At 31.2% G+C, this 22,046-nt stretch overlaps 1 long non-coding RNA gene across 1 annotated transcript in view; it reads right to left on the bottom strand.

The window, feature by feature from the left end:
• Window positions 1-3,001: 3,001 nt before the first annotated feature.
• Window positions 3,002-22,046, bottom strand: part of LOC140845029 (uncharacterized) — a 144,414-nt gene continuing 125,369 nt past the window's right edge. Inside the window, exon 4 of the long non-coding RNA XR_012123647.1 lies at window positions 3,002-3,103. This is a non-coding gene — a long non-coding RNA (uncharacterized lncRNA). The remainder of the gene's footprint in view (window positions 3,104-22,046) is intronic.

Genomic DNA, 22,046 nt, shown 5'->3' on the forward strand with positions numbered 1-22,046 from the left:
TTCAATTGCTTCAGAGATGTATTAAGCATTACTTATAATGCTAATTAATAAAATTATCAACAAAAATACCAGGTATTCATTTCAATAATCCAGAACTGTATTTAAAATTTGTGTTCTATCATATCTACTGAGACTCTGTTTTCCCCTATTGGGCAGAAATCAACTTCTGTCTCCAGTTAGACTTCACATCTATTAATATACAATGCTGCAATCCAGTATTTTATGTGAGCATAAATTTGAATTCTTGTAGACATGTTCTTTTGATAATGCTTCTATTCACCATGTCCTGCCTATCTTGAGCAAACTTGGTGTTTTTCTTTTTCAGGTTTTCTTTTCCATAGCTTTCATATTCTGCTTCCTTGGTATGTTCCCATTCAGGCTTCCCAAAAGGCCCCAACCACAGGCATTGGCGAATGGTGCCACTGGGACATTAACATCTCAAAACATTTCATTCTGACAAGTTTTCCAGTTGCTACATGAAAGAAGCAAAAGGCAAAGTTTAAATAGTAAGGATCACCTAGAACTGCAAATAATTTTCTTTCCCAGAGAGGAATAATTTCCATGTCTTCCCCTGTTTTCTCTCCATTTTCCTTTTCTCTTACTTTTAGAGTCCTCTTTACTCTACTTCTGGAATAATAAAGTTGACAACATATTGTTTTTCTGTGATTTAATATCCTTTCCTTTTAAAATTGCACCCACTTTTTTTACTTCTTACATGGATAAGTAAAAGTTCATTTCTATCCATTTTTACTTCATTGTCCCTAGGAAGCTTCAGAAGGAACTATGAAACTACAGAAAGTCCATTTCTTACAACGCACTTTTCATACTCATATGTATTTTATGAGCAACTGAATCCTCCTAATTTGGACAATTATGTATATTTTGAAGAGCTGTAGGTAAAAGCAAAGTTATGATTCTATACTGTTTAAGGAAAGGACTTGGGTACCCTGCTTTCAGATATTAATTGGACACTGTAAATATCTGTCTAAATTTTGCCTATTAACATCAATTGGATTATATTTACTCATCTAATTAAAGATCTTACATGTTATTTAGACTCATAAATGATCTTATTTACGGATTGGCATAAAAAGTAGTTCCATTTACACTGAAATGTGTTACAGTAATTTCTTGTTTTTATAGATGAGGAAATGTATTCAAACATGTCATTTTTAAAAACTACACTAATAATTTATATATACAGAAGAGCAGATAAAATATATGCAATGTATAATCAGTATTTGAAAAATAAAAAAGGTCTTCAAATTTTCTACATTCATAAGCTCTTCCCTAAGGTAAGAATAAACTACATATGTTTCAACTTTTGTAGAATCAATTTCTATTTTGATATACTGTATTGGCAAGGATTGGAAATTTTGAGTAAAAGAGAACAGAGTAATTTGTTTATATATTAAACAAAAATTACATATTAATGGATAACACAAACCCAAGCAGAGCATCTTAGAATTTAAAACAGAGTAAATACATGAAATATTGTCAAATATGTAAAACTTTGATAGATCCTTTCCATTCAGATATCCTTCCTAAGACAATATCCTCCAAAAGTACTAGTAATAGTAAACTGATATTTATCTTTCAATATGTGATCAACATGACATTTTATTGCTAAAAGACTAGCAGATAAAAAGAACACCCATGCCACATACAGCATTTCCTCCCTCTCTTCCAGCCCCTCTCTCCTGTGTATGTGTGCTTGTCTATCTGTCTCTCATTCTCTCCAGAGAAATATCTCTAGTTGGCTTCATCCCCTGGCTAATGACTTCATATGTCAGGTGATCAAGAAAATCTTTTGTGCCATCATTGTTAAATGTTCTCTAAAATGGTTTCCCTTCCTATGTATTTCCCTGTAAATGTCCTATACTGGCACTAAGATGTGTAACTCAAGTTTATTCTAAATATATGCTTTAAGTCCTTTGTTGCCTTTTTTTCCCAATAGTTATTCAGATTGCCGAATTACAATTCTAAATGAGTGGATCAAGCTGGGTTTCTTTAGTTATACTGACATAATCTGAATTAAATTAAGCTGAATGTCTGCAGAGAAGGAAAATTTAGTATTTTAAATCAATCTTTGTCCTTAATGAAAAATTAATTGAAGTTTAAAATATCATCACTAATGGTTAAAATAAGCAGAATTCTTAGAGATAATTTGCACCAATCTCCCTTTTTTTTTTATCTATAAGAGATTACATGATTGCCATTGAACCATCTTCTAGTTAAGTACTCTGCTCTGTAGAGCTTCTATCCAATTAAACATTGTAATAACTACTTGACAAGATATGTATGGCCAGAATATATTCTAACATATGAAAATAATTTCAATTTTATTCTTTACATGTGTGTTAAAGTAGGTTTATGTCTACATTGAAGTCACAGTGACAAAGTTACTATGAATTCTAAATCTATTTAATTAAAGTCTATGAGAATATAGCCCTACCGTTAAATTTTTTGCAGCATGAGATACTTGACTGAGAAGAACCTTGTCTGATATTGGTAAGTACATTTTTATGCTTATTGTAGGAAAAGTATTATGAAAAGACTGATGAAAAATGCACTAAAGATATAATTTGAAAGTGCCAGAGATGAACTCAATAGGCCTTTTTTAATGAAATAAGCATAGTAACAAAATGGAAAATCTTTAGTAATATTGTAATGTTAATCTCAAGACAAATACAATCATAATTTGTAATTGCAAGAAAGTCCAGTACAAAGAAATTTTTTAAAAAATCAATAAAAGTTTAACAAACTTAAAAATAACTCACATGATAAGGACTTTTGGTAATCCTGAAATAAAGCATCCTGCCCTTCAATACACATAAAATTTAACAAAATAAAAGTATGCAAATGGGAGGCAATATATTTATCTAGCAAAAGGTAAAGTTTTAAAATATAATCAAGCTGAAATATTATAAAATGATTTGTACTGCAACAATATTTTAGGATAATAGCAGAGATGTCAGTTAAGCAATTTGCAAATTGTGTATTTCCCTGCTGTGTTTGCAAGATTACCTTGTGAATCATCAGGATCCATAACTCTTAAGGCTTTTGATTTACATTTGCCTGAAGTGCAAGGCCAGAAAGGACACTGCAGATAAGACAAACAACAAGATGATCTAGTAGCTACAATACCAATAAAAAACAAACAAAATAGGTCTCTTCTTCCAAAAGGCTGAAGCTGACACTTTACTTTTGCAACTAATAATTCTCTGCAAATATATAGACTTTTTATATAGATTACATTGGAGCAGCATTTTTACTGAGCCTTGTACATGTATTTTATATCCAAAGTGATATCTGAGGCTAAAGGTGGAATGAGAGTGCTTTTTTAACTATGACGTTTTCCGGAATCTTTGTAATCTTCCATTCCTGTATTTTTGGCCACACTCTATTTCCCTTTGCTCCCTTAATCAAATAGAGTTCTATTTTCCTTGTATTCAAACTCTCATTCTCACTGGTATGCTTGCATTACTTTTTCTTATCATCACCTGTACTTTTACCAAGCATGCTTACTTTCTCCTGATAAAAATAGGTAACTAATATTTACCCAGTGCTTCATACATGCCAAGAATTTTCCTAAGTGAATTTAGATGTATCACTCATTATTTCTAAAAATAAATCTAGACTACACACACACACACACACACACAAATATTAAACAAATGAGCAAAGTTACTGAGTGCTTAAACAATGCTCCGAGGGTCATTTGCCAATAGATAATAGAGCTGGATTCAAACCATCAGTCTGGCTGTTTTTGAGTGTCTGCCCTTCATATAGTACCTCCCTCCTTTTCTTCCAGAATGTTCCAGGCTTAACCATATATGTGACTTTCAGCAGCTATGATTACACTTTATAAGCATAGTCTTCCAGGTACAGTTGATTGAACCTGTGTAGATGTTTGCTACAAGCTGATTTTCTCTATTGAATAAAGGAGGTGTATATGTGTGTATATCTGTAAGCATATATGGGTGTGTGGCTGATGTGTGTGGTTGGTGGAAGAAAGCATTTACAGTGTAAGTGCAAAACTAAAGAGAGCTAGTCTGAACAGAGAAAGTAAGATTGATACACTAATAGAACCAGAAATAAGATAAGAAAAACCAGATATAGTACACATATCTCAACAGTTCCAAACATCACACATCCCTTGCAACCTTTCCCCACCACATCCTTCCCTCCCATCTCTCTCTCTCTCTCTCTCTCTCTCCACACACACACACACACACACACACACACACACACACACACACACACAATTTAACCAATGCAAGTGAATTTAAATTGCAATTTGGGTTTGCTCAATTAATCTCTATAAATGCCTATAAAATCTAATTGTGGATGTTGGGGCTATGGTATTCCACCAAATAGTGAATATTCAGTATTCTATGTGGACTAAGTAGAGAAAGTAAGCTTAAAAAAATGGAGCAACAAAGATTTAAAAGGGTGCATATAGTACTAAGCAGATAAGTTGCACAGAACTATTATGAGAGCTCGGGTTCTATAGATACAACTGTAGTCTGAAAATTTTGATAAGCCCTATTCATTTTTGCTTAATATAGATTAATCTAATTATATCCAATAAACATATAAACTAATGTATCATATTATCACCTGCAAGACTAGAATAATACTATTTTTCTCAAAGTATTTTACAGGAATACAAGTGATAGAATAATCAAATGCCTAGCCAAAGTAAGTATTTATAATACATCTGTTCCCACATATTTGACTCCTTTTACCTTGTTTCTTTCCTTCTTAATTCTGGTACTCTGAATTCTTATCATTTATGCTCTATACAATAATTTTTAACATTTTTTCAGACTTACAAAAATATCACAAGACTTCCTGTGTACCCTTTACCCAAATTCTTCAAATGTTAAGATCTTACATAATCAGAGTACAATTAGCAAAAACAGGAAATTAATATTGCCTCAAACTATTAACTATAGACCTTACTCAAATTTTAGCAGTTGTCCCATTCATATGTTTTCTCTCATCTAAGATCCAATCCAGGGTCCCATTGTAGTTAATTGTCATCTTTCAATATTCTATGCAGGAAAGTTGTTCAGTTTTATTTATGACTTTGACATATTAGAAAAGTACTAGCCAATTATTTTGTAGATTTTAATTAAGATTTGTCTGATATTTTGGCATAATTAGATTTAAGTTACACTTTTGGTAAGATTAACTCTAAATATTACAGTAATTTAATAATCTGTAATAATCTTTTATTTAGTATGAAAGATTACTCAATATTTATGAAATATTTTATGTGAAGATAGTTCAAAAATATGCAAATATCTGATATGTTATTATGCTTTGCCCCATTAATATTTGATTCTTGCCAATGGAAGCTATTATTATAATGAATGCCCAAGATAATTTTGATTTTTTATATTTTGGATATTTCTCTTTTGGAATTATATGTTAAGAAAGAACAGTCTCTTTTATCCAATGTATTCATTTATTTCATGTATGTATTTTATTCTGTGGTTAGTAATTTTTTCATTGTCAAAATTGACCTCGATTTGAAAAGGGGGAGAGTTTTCAAGTTGGTTTCTCTCCTTGGACATGCCAAGATCATTTTTTGAAGATGTAGGGCCTTACTTTCGGTACCATTAAAAGTTCCAGGCACATCTTACTCTGGCATCAACATTTTTCCAAAGAGCCTTGGTTTATGTTATTGGAAGAATGGCATTTAGAGCAACATCTAAGTATAAGGAGCCTTCGTTGCTACTGGGTTGCTATTGTTCTAGAAAGTCACAATAAACAAAGCTAAGATGTGTGTATGTGTGTGTATGTATATATTATATATATGCAGGTGTGCATATGTATGTATGTGAGTATATGCAAATAAACATACACTCATCTGTACAGGACACTTTTTTGTAATACTCATCTTATTTAGAAACATTAAGTATTTACACTTCTGTGTCTTTTGTGGGAGAATAAGCACCTTTAAGCCATGGATCAAATTAATCCTCATAATCAGAATGGTGCATAGGTCACTCAAATACCTATTGAATAAATAAATAGTACAAGAGAATTTCTAGATCAAATTGAGTAAATAATAATAGTATTTCAGTCTGAACTTCAAAATTCTGATGTTATCAAAAATTGTCTATTAGGACTACAATTCTTTTAAAGTCTAAAAATGTTTAAGAGATGAATAGACACACCTACAGTTAAGAAAAACTTATTGGTGCTTTTGGAGATAATGCCATCACTTGAGTGTCCATCATCATTCAGGATTTCTGTATGTCTTACTGAAGTTTGAGGACCCTCAAGTTTGTATCTGTCCTGAACATTAAATAAAAAAATATATGCTTTTCAGGCAAAAATAATAAAAAGTGGAAAATAAATTAGTATTTAAACTAAAGCTAAACTTTTAAGTTCTTGTTTTATACTAATTATTTCAATTTTTTCATTATTTCATGAATAAATTGATTTCTTCTCATAATTAATCCTCATAATCAGAATGGTGCATAGCCTATCATGGTCACTTAAATACCTACTGAATAAATAAACAGTATAAGAGAATAAATAGTAAATTCATGAAATTATGTCAACTCTACTACAACAATAAATTTCTAAGTGAGAAATGCAAAGCACTCTTGTGTTCTACAAAATGGTTTTTCCTACAAACCTTTACTTTTTTTCTCATTTGGGTTAGATCTCTAGTGATTATAGGAATTAAAGTTTACATTTGTGTTGAAAGTCAACAGTTAGTAGAAAATATCATTAAAAACCAAGTGACCTCCTACAGAATAAGGCATAAGGTTAGAAGCATAAAATTTCCTAGATACTATGTCATGAGCAGTGGCCCTATGAATAAATTCTCCTAAAAAGGCTGATAAGTTTATCTTCCATATCCTTGGAAAAAATTTTTAAATTATTTTAGAATTAGCTTATTTGTTTCAATTGAAATGTTACTACTTATATTGAACAAATCCATTTATCGAGTCTTGATTAAAGTACTTGGATGCATTATAAAAGGACAATAAAAATGGACAAAAAGTTATTTAATGCAATCAGTAGAACAAATTCAGTTGACTTTTATTCAGTCCTATCAGTATTTATTGAGCAAGGAAATTTGGTACATCTTGATATTGAGAGAAAAAAAATAATAAGACAGATCCTTCTGGAAAGGAACTTATCATGGATAATAGGGAAGAAATTTTAGCTATTAGCTAAGGAAAATTAACTTATTCTTAGATACCTAATCAGGGTTTCTTAAACTATACAATGAACCTGAAAATACTGTTGATATATAATTTTAATTCTGTGAGTCTAGATTACTCCCTGACTTTCCGTATTTCTCACTTTGATAGCAAGGGGCTAATCAATATCATGAAAATGAAATGAAATAGCAGTATACAAATGAAATAGCAGTTGATATTATTAAAAGTCAGAAAAAGATTATAAAGCTGATTACATGAAATGATGTATGAAAGGATTTCAGTAAGTGCTTTATTTTTTGTTGCAAAAGAAAAATAAAAATTCCAATATTAATAAAATGCTTGCTTAATTGTCATAATTCTATCTTGGATCTGATGTGAGGACGTTACGGAGAGAACATCTCAGTACTTTTGCTTAGATTTGTTTCTCAGGAAAAGCATAATTTCTTCATGGCCTCTCTTTGTCAAGGTTTTGATTATCTAGTTCTATTCATGAGGCTTTGGAATGGTCTTGACCTTGTCAGTAGTCAGGGGTAGTGAATAGTCCAAATGGCAACTTCCACAGTGGATTACCTATCCAGATAACTCATTCATGAGACAAGGAGAACATATCTCTGATGTAGGTAGGCATGATGGATGAGAAAATGTGCTTCTCTATCCAAATTGGAAGAAAAACTAATCATAACTTAAATATTGTCAAAACAATTTGTACTGACTCAGATCAAGTGAGAGACAGAGCACAGCGCCCGTTAGTTTGAGTGCATTATGTTTCATAACCAAGTCCCTCTTCTGATCTCTTATCTTCCATTTGTCCACTCAAAATTGCCTTCCAAACTTCTCTCCCATTATTCCTTTTAAGTGGAGCTTACTGAGACCATGTGAAATTAAGTTCCCAAGGTTGATCTATTTTATCTAGATATAACCTTACTCATTTTGTCACTAATAGAAAAAGTGAAAACATAGTAACCACAGAAATTAGAAGGTGTTTTGTAGTTCCTTCTTGATCAAGGTCTCTAGTCTTAGCTGAGTTCCAGATGTATCCTTATTTATATAGGAGGCCACAACCAGGCAAATATAATTGGTCCCTTTGCTTCATATTCTTTCTACCAATGATACTACATAAAATCAAATTATTCTTTTTATCTTGATAAGCAGGACAACTTAATACTTTCCAAACATTTGTATTTGCATGATTATTAGTAACTTTATAAGTCCTTTTACTAGACATAATGGTAATTTATAATAGCATGTATGTACTTACACATGTCCCTAGATTTTATAATTTTCATTAATCAAATACAGTCATTCTCCAGCTTTATTTTATTAAGTCCTACTAAAGTCTTAAAATTTTGTCTGGTAGCAATAGTCAGAGCACAACGACTCTAGGAATACTCTCTACTGGTACGTTACTGCTTTGGCAACCTTATCTGTATGAGATGAGGGTGATACAACCTCTTACTCTGAACAGAAATGTAATTACTGGATTCATCTACAACCATACACCACATGAAAGAAGAGCCTGAGTGTAGGAAGAATTTTCCAACACAAATGGCAAAGGGCAGATGGTGAATCAAGCTGCTTAAATAAGAAACAAATAGAGGAAAATTAATCATACTTTAAATATTTTATATTATGTAAAATTTCAAATTTACTTGAGTAGTCCTTAAATTTTATTTTTGTTGTTTGATAAAGATTTCACTGTAGGGATGCAAGTACAGTTAATTGTGACATACTGTAAAGTACAGTAAAAATTCACAGAGATCATTAAAAATCAGTTTACTATATATGCCTTTAAATAGATTAACTGAGTCAAAGTATTCTTTAACCTCATTCTCATCAGAGGACCACACTTTTTATACCGATTTAATGTTCGTTGTTAAATTTGAACTTTGTGATTAAATGTATGTGTGTGTTAAATATTCCTCTTGATTGAGTAATCTCAATGGATATATTCATAAATTGTACTGTTATGAAAAACACTAGTAAAATACAAATTGGTTTTTATATAACACTTTCTACACACATTTTTCATATTGGAAGCAGATTTATATGCAATATTTTGCCATGTGTAGACAGATTTGGAAATGTTTTAATTCTTCACATTGCCAAATGTTTAAATATCTACAAAATGATTGACACATATTAACTATTTTTATGTTACTTGCTAACATTAAATGTTCCAGAACAGGTAATTTAAAATAGAACATTTTTCCAGTGTTATTCAGATTACTTAACCTAATAGAGCTATCTATGGTTTTAATTAAGCATTTAAGATCAGTGAATGTTAAGTGGATACTTTTAAAATAAAGGCACAATATGCAAATTTATCTTTAATTACACAAAAACTTTTTTAACTAATTTTTTATGATTCATTTTAAAACTGATATTTTTTTACTTACAAAATGTTTTGACATATCAGATCCTGGAAAAATTAAGCTTTTATAATACCTTATGTCTAATAAGCCTATTAGAAACAATTAAATGAAGATTTGCTTATCATCTTGAAGAGGAAAATAATTTAAAAATTTTTCACACTAGCAATACTAGGGTGCTGGGTCAACTTAATATGCTTACAATTTACAGAGAAATATATTTGTCTATAATGTTATCCTTTCCTTATAAATAAAACAAATTGTATAAGTAAGTTAAAATCTGTACAACAAAATTTCATAAAACGTAGCATGTTTGATAATAATTACACTTGGCATATATTTGTGCTAAATTTTCTAAAATCCACATATTGGATTAACTAAAATTAGGCTTTTGCATGATTATTTGATATAGTAGGTTATCAAAGTTAAGATGTTCTTAAATTATCATTACATTGTCTCATAATTGCATGCAAATCTATCAGGGACATTGAGATATATTTACAAATTTGGTTTGCCATCTTTCCAGAGATGTGTTTTTTATTTCTTCCTAATTATTCCTTCATAACTTCTTAACAACTTTTGAACTCTTTTTAGTTAAAACGTATTTTTTCTTCATTTAATTACTATGGTTAATTGTCTTGGTTTGTTGTAATGACTTTAATTTTTCTATTTCTTGGAATCTGAGAAAAGATATTAGTAAGTAGCTAGGTTGTTGCAGGAAGTTGAATAGGTTATTGCTGCTACTTAACACAAAGATTTTGAAAGAAGCATTCATACTTAGGGAATAAGTCTGGAAATTTCTTGAAATTATTCATTTAGAGCAGGACATTTAACACCTTGGATATGCAATTTTTTCATTTATTTTTCACCACTACTTCTTTGTTACCCTCTTAACAGGTATGTCAAATATGTTCAATGATATTCACTAATGTTTCATTGCAGTATTGCTATGCACTCATTAAATAGGTATTTTTAAGGCTTCATTTAACATAAAGCACTGCACAATTAACTGGGAAAAGAATAATGAATAATCACACTCCTGCTCTCAAAAGCTTATTATATATCAGAAGACTATAAGTAAACACAATATATATGCATATTTAAATGCATATATGTTGCAAAAACTCTCCAAAGAGGACTACCATCATTTTCCTTTCCTGGCTTAAATGCTACTTCTCACAAACAGAGGTGAATTGTCTTACCTTCCCTTGGATCTATTCTGGATTTAGCAACTTTCTTGCCCCCAAAAATGTGGATAAGTTCCATTCTGAGACTGTGTCAAAGGATGCCTTCTGGTTTCTACCTGTACCTCCAAGAAAAGGCAGGACTAGGTAGGAAATCCAACAGATGGCAACGTTTTGAATAGGCCCTGCATCAAGAGTAAAAGCCAACCAACCATCCTGCAGCTTTCCAGCCATTTCAGTTGAAATAGACATGTCAGTAAAGATACTCCCACACAATTAAGCCTTCAGGTGATTCTAAACACAGCAACTATTGACTTCAATAAGCATGAAAAGCACCAATGAAGAGCATGTGTCTGAGCCCTGTTAGCATACATAACATGAAAGATAATAACACACTTTTGTATTAAACCACTAAGTTTTGTGGTGGTTGGTTATCCAAAAGTATATAAATAGAAATCATGTGTTTATATTTAGATATATTATATATGATATAAATATAACAGACAATAATATATATGTCTGTATATATATAGAGTGACAAAAACAGACAGAAAGATCTTAGTCAACCAAATATATATATAACCAAATGGTTTTGGACTGATGGAGAAAAGTTAGAGAAAAAGGGCTGTAGAAAACTTTCTCTAAGAATATATGAATGCTTCAAATTAGGGTGCCACTGATGATTGTGGCAGAATCTACAAGCTCATTTTCTCTTCTTCGAGTTCTCCTTGGCCTTTCTGTAGTTTACAAAGGGTCCTATATTGCATTTTATTAAATAAGAGTGGAAATGTATGTGTAAACTGAGTGGCCAGCATAGTACCGACAAAATGTTAGACAACGTATCTGTTCTGATCAATGAAACAGTGTTTTGGAGTTATCCAATAAAATATACTTTAATTTTGTTTCTAATATGTTATTTATTATTAGCTAACTATATTTTATCCAATTTAATTAGATTGTATTCAAGATTCATGTACACATGAAACAAAACAGTCTTAAACTTCCATTCACAATGATTCCATTCACTATAAATTAACATGAAAAAGTGAAGTAGAATTTTCAGCATACTTTAAAAAGTCAGTAATAGGTTCAAAAGCATATGTCAAGAATTCCATAATCTTTGGGTACCTCTGAAGAAATCTTAGAAACTATCATTTTCATTGCTTCCAATACCACCAAACATAACACATAAACAAGATGTAGCTGAGAAGAATAAGAAATATTACTAATATTTTGATTGAAGCCTGGCATTTGTACTTATCCTGGATATGTGGTCCTAAGTTCCTGAGGACAAAGTATGAAAGTATTAGTTTCACTTTCTGAACCTGTTATGATGATAAATAGAAGTCTAGTATACTCAACTAATTTTCAGTTTTTTTTTTAACTAATACTACAGTTTTTTTTCTAAACATCAAATGTAAAAGAGAAATTATAAATCTGTATTAACCTTGTTATCTCAGAAAGGATATCAATAGGTTATTTTCTTTAGCTTTGAAGGTATACTTTTCCTATTAAATTTAAAATTTGCAATGGAGTTTAAAAATGTTACCCTTTCTCAGTGTTGCTTGTAAAATGATCCCTTCTGAAGTAGGATGTCTGTAAGGGGAGAATAGGAAGTTGATCATGCATTTGATTATTTAGGGACTACATAAGATGTATGTCATGCCTTTATTTAAATGTGGAAATAAATATATGTATACACATATATGTGTGCATGTGTTAAGCTTTGCTATTAGCAAAGATAACAGAGTAGGGGAAAAGAAAGGGAGATGTGCTACATATTTTAGAAATTTATTTCTATTTCTTACTTTACAAATTTTATTTTTTAATTTTAATAAATTTTAAATTATAAGTTGGAAAGTGGTCCAAATTATATTTCCAAATTTATTGAGATATAAACGATATGACACTGTGAAAGTTTATAGTGTACAATATATTGATTTGGAACACTTACATGTTATAGAATGATTACTACCAGAGCATTAGCCAAAAACTCCATCATGTCACATAATTACCCTTTCTTCTTTGTATTGAGAACATTTGAGATCTACTCTCTTAACAAATTAAAATATATAACAGTATTAACTATAATTGCCATGCAGTACATTAAACCCCAAATTCTGATTCCCAGAATTTGTCTTATAACTGGAAGTTTGTATCCTTTGACCAATATCTCCTGATTTCTCCTACTCCTCAGACCCCACAACCACATTCTATTCTCTGTCTCTACAAGTGTGGTTTTTTTAGATTCTACATATAAATGAGATCATATGGTATTTGTCTCTCTGTCTTATTTCAATTAGCATAATTTCCTCAAGGTCCATCCATGTTGTCACAAATGGCAGGTATTCCTTCTTTCTTAGAGATGAATAATATTCCATTATTACACACACACACACATATATATGATTAAGTATAAATATAAATAATATATTTTTAAAAACAATAAGGGTGGACTTATGTTGCTTTGATGCTGATGTGATTTCTATTACTTCCTCTTTGATTAAATATATTCAAACTGGATTGCCATATTCTTATCAAAATGATAATATATGCACTGTTTTGACATTTGAAACATTTTAATTTATTTGATCTTTATAAAAATCAGATTTAACATATTTTATTACATTCAATTTACAAATCAGTGTTTGCAAGTGAATTTATCTTTCAGGCGTCCCTTTATTGCCCTTTAGTGAGTAGGTGTTTGATAACAGTATCACCAAAAAGAAAAGAGGACTGCTATTCTCAAATGGCATTTTAGTGCCATGTAGACACTGATTGCTATAGTTCCTTCTAAAGGAAACAGTTAAGACATTGCTCTTCTCCATATTAACCTCAAAGGCCATTCTGCTCTTGCCAAAACCCAGAAAAGTAAAGCATCACTGGAGAAAAAAAGAATGTTCTAGAATATACACATTCAAGGGTTCCTTCACCTCAACTCTCACACTCTAACAGATGAGAGGGTTTTCACACAACACATGATAAACTGCAATTCTCTCCTATGCTCCAAATACAGGTAACTATTCAGTTCTGCTTTTTTGGAGATTCTCACCTGGGAGCTTTTGATCCCACTGCTGGTATTTATTTATTTTGCACGCCTACTAAAAAATGGTCATAATCTGATCAGATTTGCACCCATAGAAATGACCATTATTCTCTAAAACTACTGACCCAAAATCTTAGTTGTCTTTTTATACTCTGTGAACTTGATTCCCATTTTTGTATGTTGGTTCCTTTCTGTCTCTGGACTGGGTGTAATTTTCTTGTTTCTAATATTACCTTAAAGTGAAACAAGTATAGACTATGGATCATCTTGACAAGTTTCTCCTGCTTTAAAAAGTCATGACTCCAGAGAAGCCAATGAGTCAATATGAAGAGGCATAGTGCCCCTTTCTGTCACATTTGAGCTTGTACGGGGAGAAGACATCGTGAACTAAATTTATCATTAGAATGATCGTTTATTTCTGGAAATACTGATCTGACCAAAGCACCAGGAACTGATCTCTTGTGAGAAAGCCTATGAGACTTTAAGCCTGAGAATTCATTACCCCAAATGCTGAAGGTCAGCAATGACTTTTATCCCCTTTTTAAAGATTTGAACTTTTAAAAGTTTAGAGACTTAACAGTAGCTACTGTAAATGAAGCTTAAGGGCAGAGCAGAGACAGAAATCAAAGGCAAAGTGACATCATGTCACTAAATTAAACTAAATTTATCCTTATCTGAGTTCCCTCTTTTTTTCCCTTCATATCACAACTCCCACATGCACACAAGCTAAAAAAAGCAGCCCTTTACAGGAGAAAAAATGTTAATAGATCTGGAAAAGAAAGATTGTAGGTCTTGATGCAGGGTTCATGCTGATGTGCCTAAGGAAGATTTCTTAATGCCTATTCACCCTTCGTCAAGATTAGACCACTGGGGTATATTGTACTTTTATAAAGACCCAAATCATTTTCAAAGTTGAATGGAAATTATCTCTTTAAAGTCTGCCTGTCTTGTGCATTTGCATTAGTCTGAGTCTCTCCACTCTTCATCATTGAAATGAGTCCTGCACCTAGCAACATCTGTCACAACATGGTCACTGCTTTATACCAGTGCTATCCATTATGTGAAGCCCTGTTTGATAAAAGAAAGAAATCTGCTCAAAGAAGAAATTTACTGTACAGTAGAAGGATAAATTAAGAGATCTCTAAACTCTTGGGAGTGTTCTGATTCTAGCTATTTAGAGTATTTATTAAAAAAACAAACAAGAAATACCAACTAGCCTTTCCCTCAAAAACTATTTTTGATTGACTCCTCATTCAGTTAAGTCTTAAGTATTGAACCACATTTTTCAAAGATCAGTATAGATTATAAACTAAGAAGTGTGGATATTATTTGCATGTGTATGAGTGTGCTGTAATTTAAACAAGGAATTTGGAGATATAAAGATTCACTCATAGGTTAAAAATAAAAGTAATCACTTGAAACTAGAAAAGAGAAATTAAAAATCATCATATCATAGGGAAAATTAAGATTCAGTTAAGGTAACTTGTAGTATCTGTTCTCTTACATACTTTCTTGCATCACAGTAACTGGGATATATTTATAAGTAACAGAGAGAAAATTCTACTTTATTTCATAATTAAAATATATTAAGAGGACTCTCTTTGAAAATAATATTTTAGCACTAGTGAATATAAATGAAATTCCAGCAATAGGCATACATATGCACATCCTTGAACATTTTCCATGCTCTACCAAAGCTTCAGAACTAAATTCATTAATAAATATTTCATTTAGGAAAATCAAGAAGCTAACATTTCCTATTTTAAAAGTGTAGCAGATAACTTCAATTGGCCTAAAAATTTATCCTATAAAATTCAAAACTTAAAAAAAATTATTCAAGACAAAAAAAGACAAATAAATAACAATAAAAATAAATACAGAAATAAAAAATAAACAAATAGTAGGTAGGTAAACATATAAATAAATAAATAGTGGAGATCATTATACTTGGCATTTAAAGTTCATTCCTTGATTCAGTTTATTCCCAGCTATGTTTTCCAAAGTATTTTTCTTCAGTATAACATACAGTGTCTTGAATTTTATGTGCTATTATTAGTTACTCAGAATCTTTTCTCAATATAGCAGAGTAAATTTTTAAAAAATATAAAATAACTATTTAGACATGGATTTAATGCATTTACATTACTTTCTTAAAAATTATGCCAAACTTGTTTAAACATTTGTAACTGAAGTGTATAACATTAATAGTATTACAACACCTTTGTGTAGTGACACTCTCAACGAGCCTTGAGATCCTAAAAAATAATTTGACTCTAAGATAACTGATATCATATCAATGTAACTTCTATTCTGTTTCTTTCTGCGATTATCAAGCTATGATATTTCTTGGTGGGTTAGTTTATATATGTGTTTATATGTATGTATAATACAATTACTAGTGTCCCCTCTAAGGATGAAAATTCCTTGCAAATGTGAAAATAAAATGAAAATGATTTTAGAAAACTACTGCAGCCTGGGGAGTCTTAAAATAAACTTAATACTTTCCAGTTCCTAGATGAATGTATAACAGTTAAATCATTCTTCCATAAATATGAAGTACATTAATGTAAGACAAGAAATGAAACAATTACAGCACTATTAAAGAAAATCATGATTCAGATAAGCACCGGCTAAACTTCAAAATGAGAAAATCAAGTCAAATTAATTTACAATTAAAATTAACCCTGGAATTCACTTAAGAATGCATCACATTAGAGACTGGCATTCTTACACTTAGCCAGCCTAGTTAACACAATTTCTTCTATTAATGCTGGAATCAATTGCTGTTTCTTTAGTTAAGGATTAGATGAAGTAATTTATATGCAACTTGAGGCAAAAAAATAAGTAACTTTTGTGGTAGAATAAAACTCAGTGTGAAAAAATTCTTACAGTATTAAAAACTAGTAAGAAACAATTTTGGATATAATCACTTAAAACATTTGAAATACATTTTATATAAATATATATATATACACACACACACATATAAATACATTATATATATAAATATGTATATATTTCTTCTTTCTTTGGTTGTTTTTTTTTGTCAATTATATCAGCACATATAGTTCAATTTTAATAATTCCACTGTGTATACACACACACACATACACACACACATGAAATGAGACTATAAAAAAATACCTGATATTTTTGTCATTGGAGTCCCAGTGAAAGAGAAAAAATACTTGATGACACAATGTCTGAAAATTTCCAACATTTGCAAAAGAAATTAACCGAAGGAACTAAAAGAACCCCAGACAAAATAGTCCCAACTAAGTCTGACACATCTTTGTCAAACTTCTAAAAAGCAAAGAAAAACTAATAAGCCAGGAGCAAGGAGGAAAAATAAAAAAAGTCACCTTACCTATAGGGAGAAAAGACCATTTTGACAATGATGGATTTCTCATCATAACTATGGCCATTGGAAAGAAATGGAATAGCATTTTTAAAGTGTGGAGAGATGATTATCTACCCAGATTCCCATATGTTGCAAAGATATCTTTAAAGAATGAAGAGGAAATCAAGACATTCCCAGATAAAGGAAAACTAAGAATTTGTCACCAGAATATATAGCCTAACAGACTAGTTAAAGAGAATTCTCTGTATAGAAAGAATATGCTAATAGAAGGAAACTTTCAATATCAAATGTTAGAAATAATACATTATTCTTTCCTTCCCTCTTGAGTATTCTAAATTGTGTTGAAGCAGTTGAAGACAGTTGAAGCAAAACTTATACTGTTTAATGTAGTTCTAAATGTATATAAAGGAAATATTTAAAAAGATAATGTTATACTTGTTGGAGAGCAAAGGGAGATAAACAGGGTTAGTTTTGGGTACCAATAAGTTATGCACATATAATTAAATAGGTAGAACTATTAAAAGACATGCCAAAACATGCACTCAAAAAATACTGTAAATGAATCAAAATGAAATTCTATAAAATAGCCAATAACCTACATGAAGTCAGAAAAAGGTGATGATATATAAACAGAGGAAACAGAAAACAAAAAATAAAATGCCAGACCTAAAAGTGATAAGTACATTAAATGTAAACAGCCTAAATACACCAATTAAAGCACTGTGATTAGCAGAATGGATTAAAAATTATAACACATATGCTATTTCCAAGAAAACTCAAGGTAGAGCAGCATAATCAGGTTACAAGGAAAAGGATGGAAAAAGATACATTATTCAAATATTAATCATAGGAAGGCTGACTGGCTATATTAATAACTCATAAGTAGACTTCAGAGTAAAGAAAATTACGAGAGACAGAGAGGAGCATTCTATAACACTAAAATAACCAATTCAAGAAGACATAGGAATTCTACATAGCTGTAAATTTTGTGAAACAATAGAACTGAATGAGAAATAGAAAATTCATAATTATATTTAGAGACTCTATCACTCTTTTCTCAACATAATAATTAGAATAACTATTGATAATATAATTATCCCTAAAATCACCAAGGATATAGAAGAGTCAGCAACACCATCAAACAACAGGATTTAGTTGACATTTATGGAACACTTCACCCCAAGCCAACATACTACATGTTCTTTTCAAATTCCCAGGCAACATAAACTAAAATTCATAATATTCATGGCCATAAAACAATCCTAAAGAAACTGAGAATAATTTAAATCAAACAGAGTGTGTTTGCTGACCAGAATAGAACCATGCTAGAAACCCATCACAAGAAAAGAGGGAAATCTCCACTCAACTGAATATTCAACAACGCTTCTCTAAACAATCCATGGGTTACTGGAAGCTTCAAAGGAAAGAGAAAAACATCGAACTCAATGAAAATGAAAATGCAATTATCAAAATTTGGGGGACACAGTTCAAGCAGGGAACTTATAAGGAGCAGGGAAATTATAGCAATAACATATATTAGACAAGAGAAAAAAGTTTCTAATCAATAAACTCCTACTTTAAGAACCTAGAAAAAGAATGCAATAAACACAAACCAAGAAGGAGAAAGGAAATACTAAGGATAAAAGTAGATATCAATGAAATTTAAAATTGAAAGACAATAGGAAATATAAATGAAGCCAAAAATTATTTATTTAAAAAGATAAATTACAGTGAGAAACCCCTAGCATTACTGACTAAAAAAAAAGTGAAAGACATGAATTAGTAGTATCGAGAATGAATAGGGGATAGCTCCGCAGGTATGGCAGACATTAAAAGTATAAGCATATGTTGGAAACAAATTTACACAAACGTATTTGAAAACTTAGATGAAATTAACCTATTCCTCACAAAGTATGAACAGTATCATCTGATTAAATAGGAAACAGATAATGTGAATAGCCTCATAATAAGGAAATTTAAACTTATAAATAAATAAATTCTGCAATCACTTCCAGAAAGGCAGTATAAGGAGACCCACATACCAATTCCTCAGTGCAACGAACATTAATTGATGAAATTATTTTAAAATGCAACCATTAATAATCTCAGGAAACTACACCAAAAGCAGGCAGCAAAGGGGGAAATATTTTTTTAAAGAAAAATTTACTAAATCTAAGTGAGAAGACTGGGAATCTATTGCACTTGAGCCATCATCTGCTCTTGAATCTTCCCCAGCTCATTCTGAGAGAAGCTCCATTTTGGACAGGTGTGGCTCAAAAGACAGGGCCCCTTCTCCTCTAACATCCTTTATCAAAGATATTGCACCTCATAACAAGGTTTCTTATCCACTCCACCTGCAAGTTCTAAGGCAAAATCATGGTGAGTTTGGCTAAGAGGTCAGGGCTTTCAGCTGCCATGTACCTGCAACTCAAATTATGGTAGGTTGAGAATACTAGGGTCCTTATTGCCTATACCCAGTTTGCTAATAAAGCAGAGATTTCATCCAAAGAATGGTGAGCTAAGAAGACCAGAGTCTATGGCCTCTGTCTAGTACCTAGAACAGTGACTCTGAGTTTTCACCCAGATAACTCTCAAAATCCATTCTGAGAAACAGACTTTATTTGAAACAGAATGTTGAAAAGTTCCAGTTTAAAGGCATTCTCCAAAACAATGAAAATTTTGGTTTTAAGTGATTATAAGGGATTTTATAGTTCTATCAGAAAAACAACTTAAAACTATAGAATAGCTAGTTTACCAAAGAGAATCAAGAAATAGACAGCTAAGAAAAGCTCTAATGGGGTCATAACAAACCACAAGGACTTTCCTCAAAACTATCTCTACCCAAATTTAATTAGACAAGCCAAAGAGACAATTTATATCCTATATATGTTTATTTATACCATATATCCTATATATGTTTATTTATACCAACATATACACTATGGTGTTATAAACAAAACAAACAAAAAAATGGAGTAATCAGCTAGGAATAAGTGGAACCAAACAGCTGAGTGTGATATAAAAAGTATAAGGTAGTTTAACAGAGATATCAGGGAAAGGGACAGAGACATCCCTGCTAAGAATTATGGCTATAGTGACTATGCAGATGCTGATAGCTGTGTTCTCTGAGGAGTAATTAGACATTGCCTATTGCTGAAGAAATAAATTTTAAAATGGTCTACCCAAATAACTAAACAAATAACAAGAAAACAAAAATAGCAGTGGGACCAGAAGAGGAGGAATGGGATTTAGTATCCAGAGTGGCTACAGTATATTATTAAAAATCAAAATTTCACAGAAGTTTATAAACTCCATGGCATTATTCATGGCAGTTTTCATGGATGTCATACCAAAAGTAAAGGCAATAAAAGCAAAAATAAAGAAGTAGGATTACATCAAACTAAAACCTGCACAGCAAAGGAAACAACAGAGTGAAAAGACAACCTATACAATGGGAGAAAATATTTGCAAACCATGTATTGGGTAAGGGGTTAACGTTTAAAATGTGTATGTAACTCTTTCAACTCTATAGCAAAAAACAAATGAAAAAATAAACACAGATAGCCTAATAAAAAATGAGCAAAGGAGCTGAAGAGACATTTCCCCAGACATACCAAGAAGACATACAAATGGCCAACAAGTACATGAAAAGATGCTCAACTTCACTAATAATCAGTAAAATGAAAATCAAAACCACAATGAGATAACATTTCACACCTGTTATGTGCCTATAAACAAAAATCACAAAATATGGCAAGTGTTCGTGAGGATGTGGAGAAATTGAAACCCTTATTAACTATTGCTGGGAATGTAAAATGGTGCAGCCATAATGAAAAACACTATGGCATTTCCCCCCAAATTTAAAAAAAGAACCACGAGATGCTCCAGTAATTCTGCTTCATATCCAAAATAACTGAAATCAGAATCTTGAAGAGATATATTCCTTCCCATATTCACTGCAGCATTGTTCACAATCACCAAGAGTCCATCAACAGATGAATGGATTAAGAAAATATGGTATACACAAACAATGCATTATTATTCAGCTTTAAAACAAAAAGGAAATCAAACCATATGTGTTAACATGGACGAACATTGGGGACAACATAATAAGTGAGTAACAGTCACAGAAGAACAAATGCTCTGTGACTTTACATATATGAGGTCTATAAAATTGTCAAACACTTTGGATCAGAGAAGAGAATGCTGGTTACCAGGGGTAAGGGGATGGCAGAATAGGGAGTTATTATTCAATTGGTAAAAAGTTTTACTTATGACAGGTGATTAAGTTTTAGAGATCTGCTGTACCTCATCATGCCTATAGTTAACAATATTGTATTTTACACATACAAATTCATAGATCTCATGTCAAATTTTCTTACCACAATAAAAAGCAAATAAAATTAATGCTCTGCCACAAAAAATGACTTGTGCCAGATGATTTCACTGGTGTACTTTCACAAATTTTTAAGGAAGATAGATAACCAATTATTAAAGGTCTCAGGAAAATATAAGCAGAGGGAATTATTCCTAACTCACTCTGTGATGGCAGCATTACCCTAATATCAGTATTACATAAAAATATTACAATGAAAAACTACTTATGTGTATGTTTTATGAACAGATAAAAAAATCCCTGACAAAATATTAACAACTCAAAGTCAAAAATATCTAATAATTATACACTATGACCAAGTGGGACTTATTCCACAATACAAGACTCATTTAATGTTTAAAAATCAGCATATTCAATCAAATTATTGTTCCTAAAGAAGAAAAATCATACAATCATATCATTAGAAAAAAAGGATTTTACAAATCCCAATGCCAAATTCCAAAAAGCATTTGACAAATTCCAATAACCAAACAAGAAAAAAAGGGCAACTTCCTCAA

Source organism: Manis javanica, chromosome 2 (genome assembly GCF_040802235.1).
Source record: "Manis javanica isolate MJ-LG chromosome 2, MJ_LKY, whole genome shotgun sequence".
Classification (NCBI taxonomy): domain Eukaryota; kingdom Metazoa; phylum Chordata; class Mammalia; order Pholidota; family Manidae; genus Manis; species Manis javanica.